This window comes from Amphiprion ocellaris, chromosome 5 (genome assembly GCF_022539595.1).
Source record: "Amphiprion ocellaris isolate individual 3 ecotype Okinawa chromosome 5, ASM2253959v1, whole genome shotgun sequence".
NCBI classification, from domain to species: Eukaryota; Metazoa; Chordata; class Actinopteri; family Pomacentridae; genus Amphiprion; species Amphiprion ocellaris.
In genome coordinates this window covers 38,041,219-38,049,358 of record NC_072770.1, presented here as the reverse complement: position 1 = coordinate 38,049,358, position 8,140 = coordinate 38,041,219, and positions in this window count along the sequence as shown.

The following is an 8,140-nucleotide window of genomic DNA, read 5'->3' as shown; positions in this document are numbered from 1 at the left end:
AAAAAATGTCACGTTAACAATGCTGCCAAAGCATCAACGATGGGCTAGTTAGAGAATAAAAACATCATTTTTGAAGTGGAATGAAGAAATTAAGTAAGATTATGAAAAAAATGATGACAAATCTGTCTCTTATATCAGTGGAGACTGGATGGATTCAAGGTTTGCAGAAAATGTGACACCAGATCTTTTTAATTGGTTGTTCTTTGTTGTCCTTAAAAATGGCAGAAAATGGTAAAATAACGTCCTTGAATGTCTCACTTTGTCCACAACCCAAAAATGTTCAGTTTACTGTCACAGAGGAGGAAAGAAACCAGAAAATAATCACCTTCAAGAAGCTGCGATCAACGAATTCGGACTTTTTCTAATTTCAATAAATGATCCAAAATGATTAATTGAATGCCAAAATAGTCGGTGAAAATGAAAATAAATGCTAACTGCAGGCTGAGAAGTGACTGAAGTATGAAATGAGCAGTTTGTTTTTCATGTTTGTACAGTAATATTTTGAACTACTTACTATCATTTTACAGATTTTTCCAGTGTCTTTAAGTTAAAAATGCATTCTTTTAGAAAGTATGTGTATTAAAAATACACTGATTTCACTGTATTTAAATCAGATTTTTTTTGTTGTTTGTTTTGGCAAATTTTCATTTCATAAATAAAGAGCTTGGTCCAGATCCTGTAAAAAACTATGAGCTATTTGAGTTTTTATACGTTGGACTGCAGGCAGTGAGACTGAGAATAAAATCAAAGCTACTGGATGAATAAATAAATGCAGCATGGCTCAGAAACAGTGAACAGAGGAGCAGGTTGTTGGAGATACATTCAGCATGGAGAAACATCTTCTACTGATGATGAGCAGAGTAGAGAGGAAAAGACTGGAAACATGGAGATAGAAAAATATCTGTAGTATGTGGAGACAAAATTACAACAAATGGACAGAAATGTCACAAAAAGGAGACACAAAATAACAAAAAACCCTGACACAAATTACACAAAAACCAGACTATACTAAATCACAAAAAGGAGACACAAAATAACAAAAACAAGACAAAAATGAGACAAAATCACAAAAACAAGACATAAAATCATCAAAACGAGACACAAAATCACAAAAATAAGATTTTTTTTTGTGGTCTCTGCAGAGCTGCAGGACTTTATATTGCAGTGAAAAATGAGTCACAAGGAGGAAAAATGCGACGGGAGCAAATAAAACATCCGGAAACTGCTAGCTGGAGTTCAGAGAGTTAAAAGAAGTCGTTCCTTTTTGCAGAAAAAGCACAAACTGTTCTAAACCTTCTGCCAACAGTGACAGGTGAAGTGCGATGAATAACTAATAACAGTGTGAGATGTCGGTGTTGGAGCAGAAACAGTCGGCGGTTGGAGGGTCTGTTCATGTCTCGACACGAATCTGCGTCACGAAGGTTTAGAAAAAGAAGGAAACGGAGACCAACACCTGACGTCCTTTCATTCATTCAGTGCCGCCTTTGTTCGTTTCCTCGTCATCTGTCGTTCCTCCATCTTTAACAGAGAAAAAGGCAACAGGAAGTGACAAAGACGGGCCAGAGGATGAAAGGGAAACAATCCAGACTAATGAGAGGAGGACGACTGTAGGAGGAAAGGTTTAAAGCATCAATCAGAGCGCTGCTTAATGAGGACGGATGCCCGTTGACGCTAATCCATCTTTTACTGCCACATTAAAAATGCAACGGCGAACACGGACTCAATTTTATCTGTAATGTCAAAAACATGCACGGTTTTCTGCTTTTGTTCCTGTTTATTCTGAGCAAATGACCGTTGTTGTTGCCAGATGAAAAAAAAACAAAGTCAACTGCAAGTTCTTACAAGTTGATCTTTAGCTAGCAGGAGGCAGTCAGTTTTGTGTTGGTGAGCAGAGAGCATTGTGGGGGTTTAGCTAGTAAAAAGGCACCATAACAAAGACTTTGGTGATGCTTAATGGCCTTCAACCAGCGTACAAACCCTAAACTAAACTTGGATAATCTATTTAAGTCTCCCTATATTCCTGTATTTTACGGAATGATATTATCGTGACCAGAAGAGGTTTTGTGTTGAGAGCATTGTGGGGTTTTAACTGGTAAAGGGGCACCATGACAAAGTTTTATGGGAAGATTAATGACCTCGAACAAGCGTACAACTGTTAAATTAAACTTGGTTAATTTAGAGAAGTCTCCATATATTCCTATATTTTACTTAATGAAAGTAGAGTGACCAGAGGAGGTTTTGTGTTGAGATTATTGTGGGGTTTTAACTGGTAAAGGGACACCATGACAAAGACTTCTGTGATGCTTAATGACCTCCTATATCTCGTTTTATGTGTAAAGATTTGCCAGCAGTGTCGGTGCATGGCTGATAGAATACTGTGCTGAATTTATATAACAAGTTAACCAACTATTGATTGATATTGTTACATGAATTAATTGAATTCACGAAACATGCGACTTCAGTTCTTGTCAATACGATTGGTTAAAAATTGTGCTAAATTGCCTCAATTTTCCTTCGGTTCAACATGATATAATAAACTATAAACAGAAATATTTTCAGTTTGTAAAAGCTTAGAAAGTAGTTAAATATCCATCAGTTAGTTGACGTAATGTATTTATCCACTACTGCTGTGTCGTTTACTCAACAAAAAAACAAATTTTTTAAGCTTCTGGTGTAAACTGTGCAGAAATCTTTATCTGTCTAGTAACTAAAGATGCCAGATAAAATGCAGAGAAGTAATAATGTCCAATATTTCCCTCTGAGATGGAGTGAAGTGGAGGTAAAAAGACAAATAAAATACCTCAGATTTACAGTTAAATCCAGAACATTGGTAAATGTGCTTCGTTCCAGTTCACCATTATGGGACCAGCGCGGTAAACAGCCTTATTTTCACTCCTGTAGCTGTGTTTTCATCGAGCTTTGTGGCTAAAAAGCGTGAAGGTTGGCAGCGCTGCAGGAGATTTTAAACAATATTTAAGCTCACAGATGGTCTGAGAGCTGCCAGCTGAGGAATACATCCAGTTTTATTTCCATAAAGCAGCATTCGAAGGAAAAGAATCCACAGTCGTTAGTAGGTGAAGAAAAAAGCAGACAAACGCTGAAAATCTGAGGGTTGACGCTCATTTTTCACTAAAATATGGGAACAGCTCAACCATGAAGAAGGAGACAGAAGTTAAACATTAAATAAATACCATAAAACATGAAAATTAAGGAAGGAAAATTGAATTTCTTTGACTATTTATATTAAAAAAACTAAAAAATCTGTAATCAGTATGTAGAACATTTCTCCGATTGTCCACTGGAGACGTTTTGCAATGGTTTTGTAGAGCTGCAAGTACAGAATTTTTAGTAGATTAATCTGTTGGTTATTTTCACAATTAATTGATTAGTTCTTTAGCAAAAAATGCCAATCGGTATTTTCCAAAGACCAAAAACACGCCTTCAAATGTCCTGTTTTGTCTAAAATGCAACAATATTCAGTTTACTGCTACAGAGAAGGAGAGAAACCAGAAAATAATCAGAGAATTTAGACTTTTTTAATCCAGAAATTGCTGAAAATGAAGTAATTAATCAAATTATCATGGCAATCATTGCAGATTTAGGTCAATAAATTCTTAAATCTCATTTCCTGGTGTGCTAATTGTAATTTATTGGACCTAATTGGACTGGAAATTGGAAAAATAAGTCTATGCTAGGAGCCACAGCTCAAACAGAGAGTTTAATCTGCAACAATCAGCAACAAAATGGATATTTTTACATGTAATTACAAGTAAAAAGTTGTATTTACGCCCCTGATTATGCATAAAAAAGCTGCTAGAATATTCTAGTGCAGCAGAATCAGTTTCATATGACTAAATGGAGGCTAATGATTGTTTTACAATTATTTTAATGTTAATTAATAAGTAAACTTATTTTTTTTTAAATGAAGGAATTAATGAAACCAGTGATTTAATTAAAGAGTAACAGTGTAAGAGATTTATCTGTCGAAAATTTCCCCACTGCAGGATCAATAAAGGTTTAATCTATCTTTAATCTAAAATGGGAGCAGATTTAGGTAAGAAAATCCTTGAATCTTATTTCCTGACATGATAACTTTAATTTATTGGACCTAATTTGATTGGAAATTGGAAAAACTTTTACATTTTAGGAGCTACAGCTCAACGGTGTTGTATTGTGCATTGATGAAACAAAATCATGAAAAATAAGTAACAAAAGGCTAATTTTTAAAAAATGGACAAATCTAGAATTAACAAAAACAACATTTTCCAAGTCAAAAGTGTCACAAATAGTGGAAAAAAATGTCCTCACAGACTGTAGATATTTAACTTTTTGCATTTGCAAGGTCTTTGTAGGGCTGCAACTGGTGATTATTGTTATTGTTGATTCATCTGTCAGTGACTTTAGTGAATAATCGCTTCGTTGGGTTGAAAAAAAAAACAACAACAACACACTTTCAAGTTTCTTGTTTTGTCCACAAACCAAACATATTCAGTTTACTGTCACAAAGGAGGAAAGAAACTGAAAATAATCACAGAATTTAGACTTTTTTTTAATTAAAATTTTGCAACTACTGCAGATTTTGGTGCTTTTCCAGAGAAATAGGAGCAGATTTAGATGAGACAGCTCTTCAAACTTATTTTCTGCCATGATAAATTTATATATTGAACCTAATTGGATTGAAAATTGGAAAAACTTTTACATTTTAGGAGCCACAGCTCAAACACAGTGTTTAATCTGTATTTTGTTGCCGAATTTTGCAATGAAAACAACTAAAGTGACATTTTCCTGTGTAATTATTTTAGCTACAAACAGTAAACAGCTATAGATTTATCTGTTAGTTGTTGCAGATTTTGGTGCTTTCTAGTAAAACGGCAACAGATTTAAGTAACAAAATTAGCGAATCTTATGTACTGACATGATAATTACAAATTATTGGGCTTAACTGGATTGGAAATTGGAAAAATTTGTCAAATAGAGTTTAGTCTGTAATTTGTTGCACCATTTTGAGATAAAAGCAACAAAACAGACATCTTCATGTGTAATTATTTTAGCTACAAACAGTAAACAACTATAGCTTTATCTGCTATTTGTCAGATTTGGTGCTTTTCCAGTAAAATGGGAGCAGATTTAGATAACAAAATTAGTGAATCTTATTTCCTGACATAATAATTTAAATTTATTGGAGCAAATTGGATTGGAAATTTGAAAAAAATTGTTCATTTTAGGAGCCACAGCTCATACAGAGAGTTTAATCTGTATTTTGTTGCACCATTATGCAAAGAAACTAACAAAACTGACATTTTTATGTGTAATTACAACCAAAAAGTTGCATTTATGTTCCTGATTATGCCTAAAAAAAGCTGCTAGAATATTCTAGTGCAGCAGAATCACAGTTAAATACGACTACAGGAGGAGGATCGCTGGTTTTTTATTTATTTCAGCGACCGAGTTTCCGGTGTAAAAAACATTTTCATGAATTATTTGTGACGTGTGGAAGAACCAGTCATGTGTGAGCATGAAAAGCCACTCAGTCGTAACGTGGAAGTGTTTTGTTCAACAGAAACGGCGACAGGAAATCAGCGGCGGTTGTAAAACAGTCGGGAGGCCGATCTGGGAATGACTCAGACGTGTTGTCCTCACATCATTACCCAAAAAACACATTTTCAGCCTTTTAAAGGAAACACACTCAGAAATCTCCTCTGTTTGTCGGAGCTGCAGGAACAATAAATGTGAATTGATGTGAGCTTCTGGCAGGATTGAGAGTTTTGCTGCAGAGGAGGGAAAAATGGAGGAATCCTCTCTGACATTTACTGCTCCTCTCATTCAGCCTGGATGGATGTGAGTCAGTCGAGACCTTTAACCACGACTAAAGAAAAGAAAAATCCAATTCATGAAATTAAATAAGCCTCTACTGTCGCAAAAATGGGTTGACGTAATCAATACTGGTTTATCAGTTTAATATTGTGTTTTCTGTGCAGTATATTGTGTTTTTACTGCAGTTACAATTACTTTTATACAGCTTTTATGTGTTCTTGTTGATGGTTGTTGATGGTTGTTGGTGGTTGCTGATGGTTGTTGGTTGTTGTTGATGGTTGTTGGTTGTTGATGGTTGTTGTTAGCGTTGTTGTTGATGGTTGTTGTTGGTTGTTGTTGGTGTTCTTGGTTGTTGTTAGTGTTGTTGTTGGTTGTTGATGGTTGTTGTTGGTTGTTGATGGTTGTTGTTAGCGTTGTTGGTTGTTGTTGATGGTTGTTGGTGGTTGCTGTGGTGGTGTTATTGTTGTTGGTGTTATTGTTGTTGGTGGGAAGCATAAATCTTTGTGAAGATACATTCCATCCTGGACATTCTGGTACCAGAACCAGAGCGATAAACGAGTTATTCAGGCTTTCTTTGCGTTTGCCGGATCAACAAAACCTAAATCCTAAATCAGAGATAATGGGAGCATCAAACAGGTTTTTCTTCATTAGAAAAGGCAGCATTTGACACATCACATGACTCTTTTCTGCACAAAATGGACCAATGGCGTGTCATCTACTTCATTCAAGATGAAAAAGTTGTTAAAATAAAGAACTATGGGGAAAAAAAACTTTTATTACAGCAAAAAGCAACAAATCAGCCACTTCTTTCCAATATGACGGCTCGGCTACACATCAGAGCTCTGAACCTGAAGCAGTTTCTGGGAAGTTTTTGCTGTTTTGTCTCATTTTTCTTCACTGTGGTTCATTTTTCACTGCAACATAAAGTCCTGCAGCTCTATGGAAACAGAACAACCATGATATAAGATAATTAGAGGCATTTTCTGCATTCCTGTAGCAGCACAACACGTACAGTTATCCTGCTGTTTATTCATGACTAACTTAGAGCTCAACAGGCTTGTAAATAAAACATCAGCTGAGAATCTGAATCACAGAGAGAAACTGGTCAGAAAAAGATAAAAACGGTGAAAGTGAGATGTTTCTTAAAGCCGATTTTTATCCCAAACTCTCTGGAGCAGTTAAATCTGGATTTAGGCTTGACACGCATCACTGATCTCACTTCGTTGTACGTTCCTTAAACGCTAACCGATGTTAACCCCAGATCCAAACCAAAACGTGGCTGTGAAGCTCCCTGAAGCTGCAGTTGAGGATGTTTTTCTGCACTTTAATTTAGAATTTCCATTAAGACGACGTGGGAGTAAAAAAAAAGTCATCTTTTTTCAAAACATCGCTCTGACCTGCCGATGGAGAAGCAGAGGCTTATTGAATTTTAAAATTCTCAGATCTGCGGACCGAAAAGGTCGCCGAGTTTGACCTCATATTTGTGGAGCTGTTACTGACTGAAGCCTTTTTTTCCAAGCAGAAATTTTAAGAAAAATACTCTACAGGCTGAAAATGTGCTGCTCAGGTTTTAGATTTTGGGATATTTCGCTTCCAGAAAGCGTCTCATGTCAGACTAGTGGGGAAAAAAAATATCCAAAGTTGGACATAAATGCAAATTAAAGCTGCAAGCAGCATTGATCAGCTCCTCACATCCTTGCTAGTGAGCGAATCCAAGCATGTCCAGCAGGTGGCGCTGTGACTGAGTGTATTTTGGCCTATGGAAGTGACGAGGGGCAAACTGATCACATATGTAAAGTTTCAGGCAGATGGCAGCATGTGCAGCCTAGATATGCAACATTTCTTGTCCATCCACCAGGTGGCGCTATCACTGTGATTGTATATTGGTCTATGGAATCCATCAGGGCCGGACTCTGATCACACATGTATAACTTTGGATCACCCATGCCTGGTGCACATCCTGGCCAAATTTCAGCTCAGTCGGGGTTATCCTGTTTGAGTTTCTAGCTTTTGAAAATGTGCAAAAGTTGGTCCAAGATCGTCCAAAATATGACACATAATTCAAAATGGCCGTCTTCCTGTTGGGTTTTGGGCATGGTTGTAGTGGACTTTTTTGTGTGTCTTGATGTGTTACATATGCGTACCAAATTCCATAGCTGTAGGTGACATGTACTGGCTGTAGTAAATGTTTGATATTTTCTGGGCGGCACTATTGAGCCCCTAAAATTTAACATTTTTCACTGATCCTCATCTGTGCGCAAATTTTCACGCGTTTTTGAGTAGTTTTCTGAGGGGTTTATTTGTATTTCACTCACGGCCTGAGTTA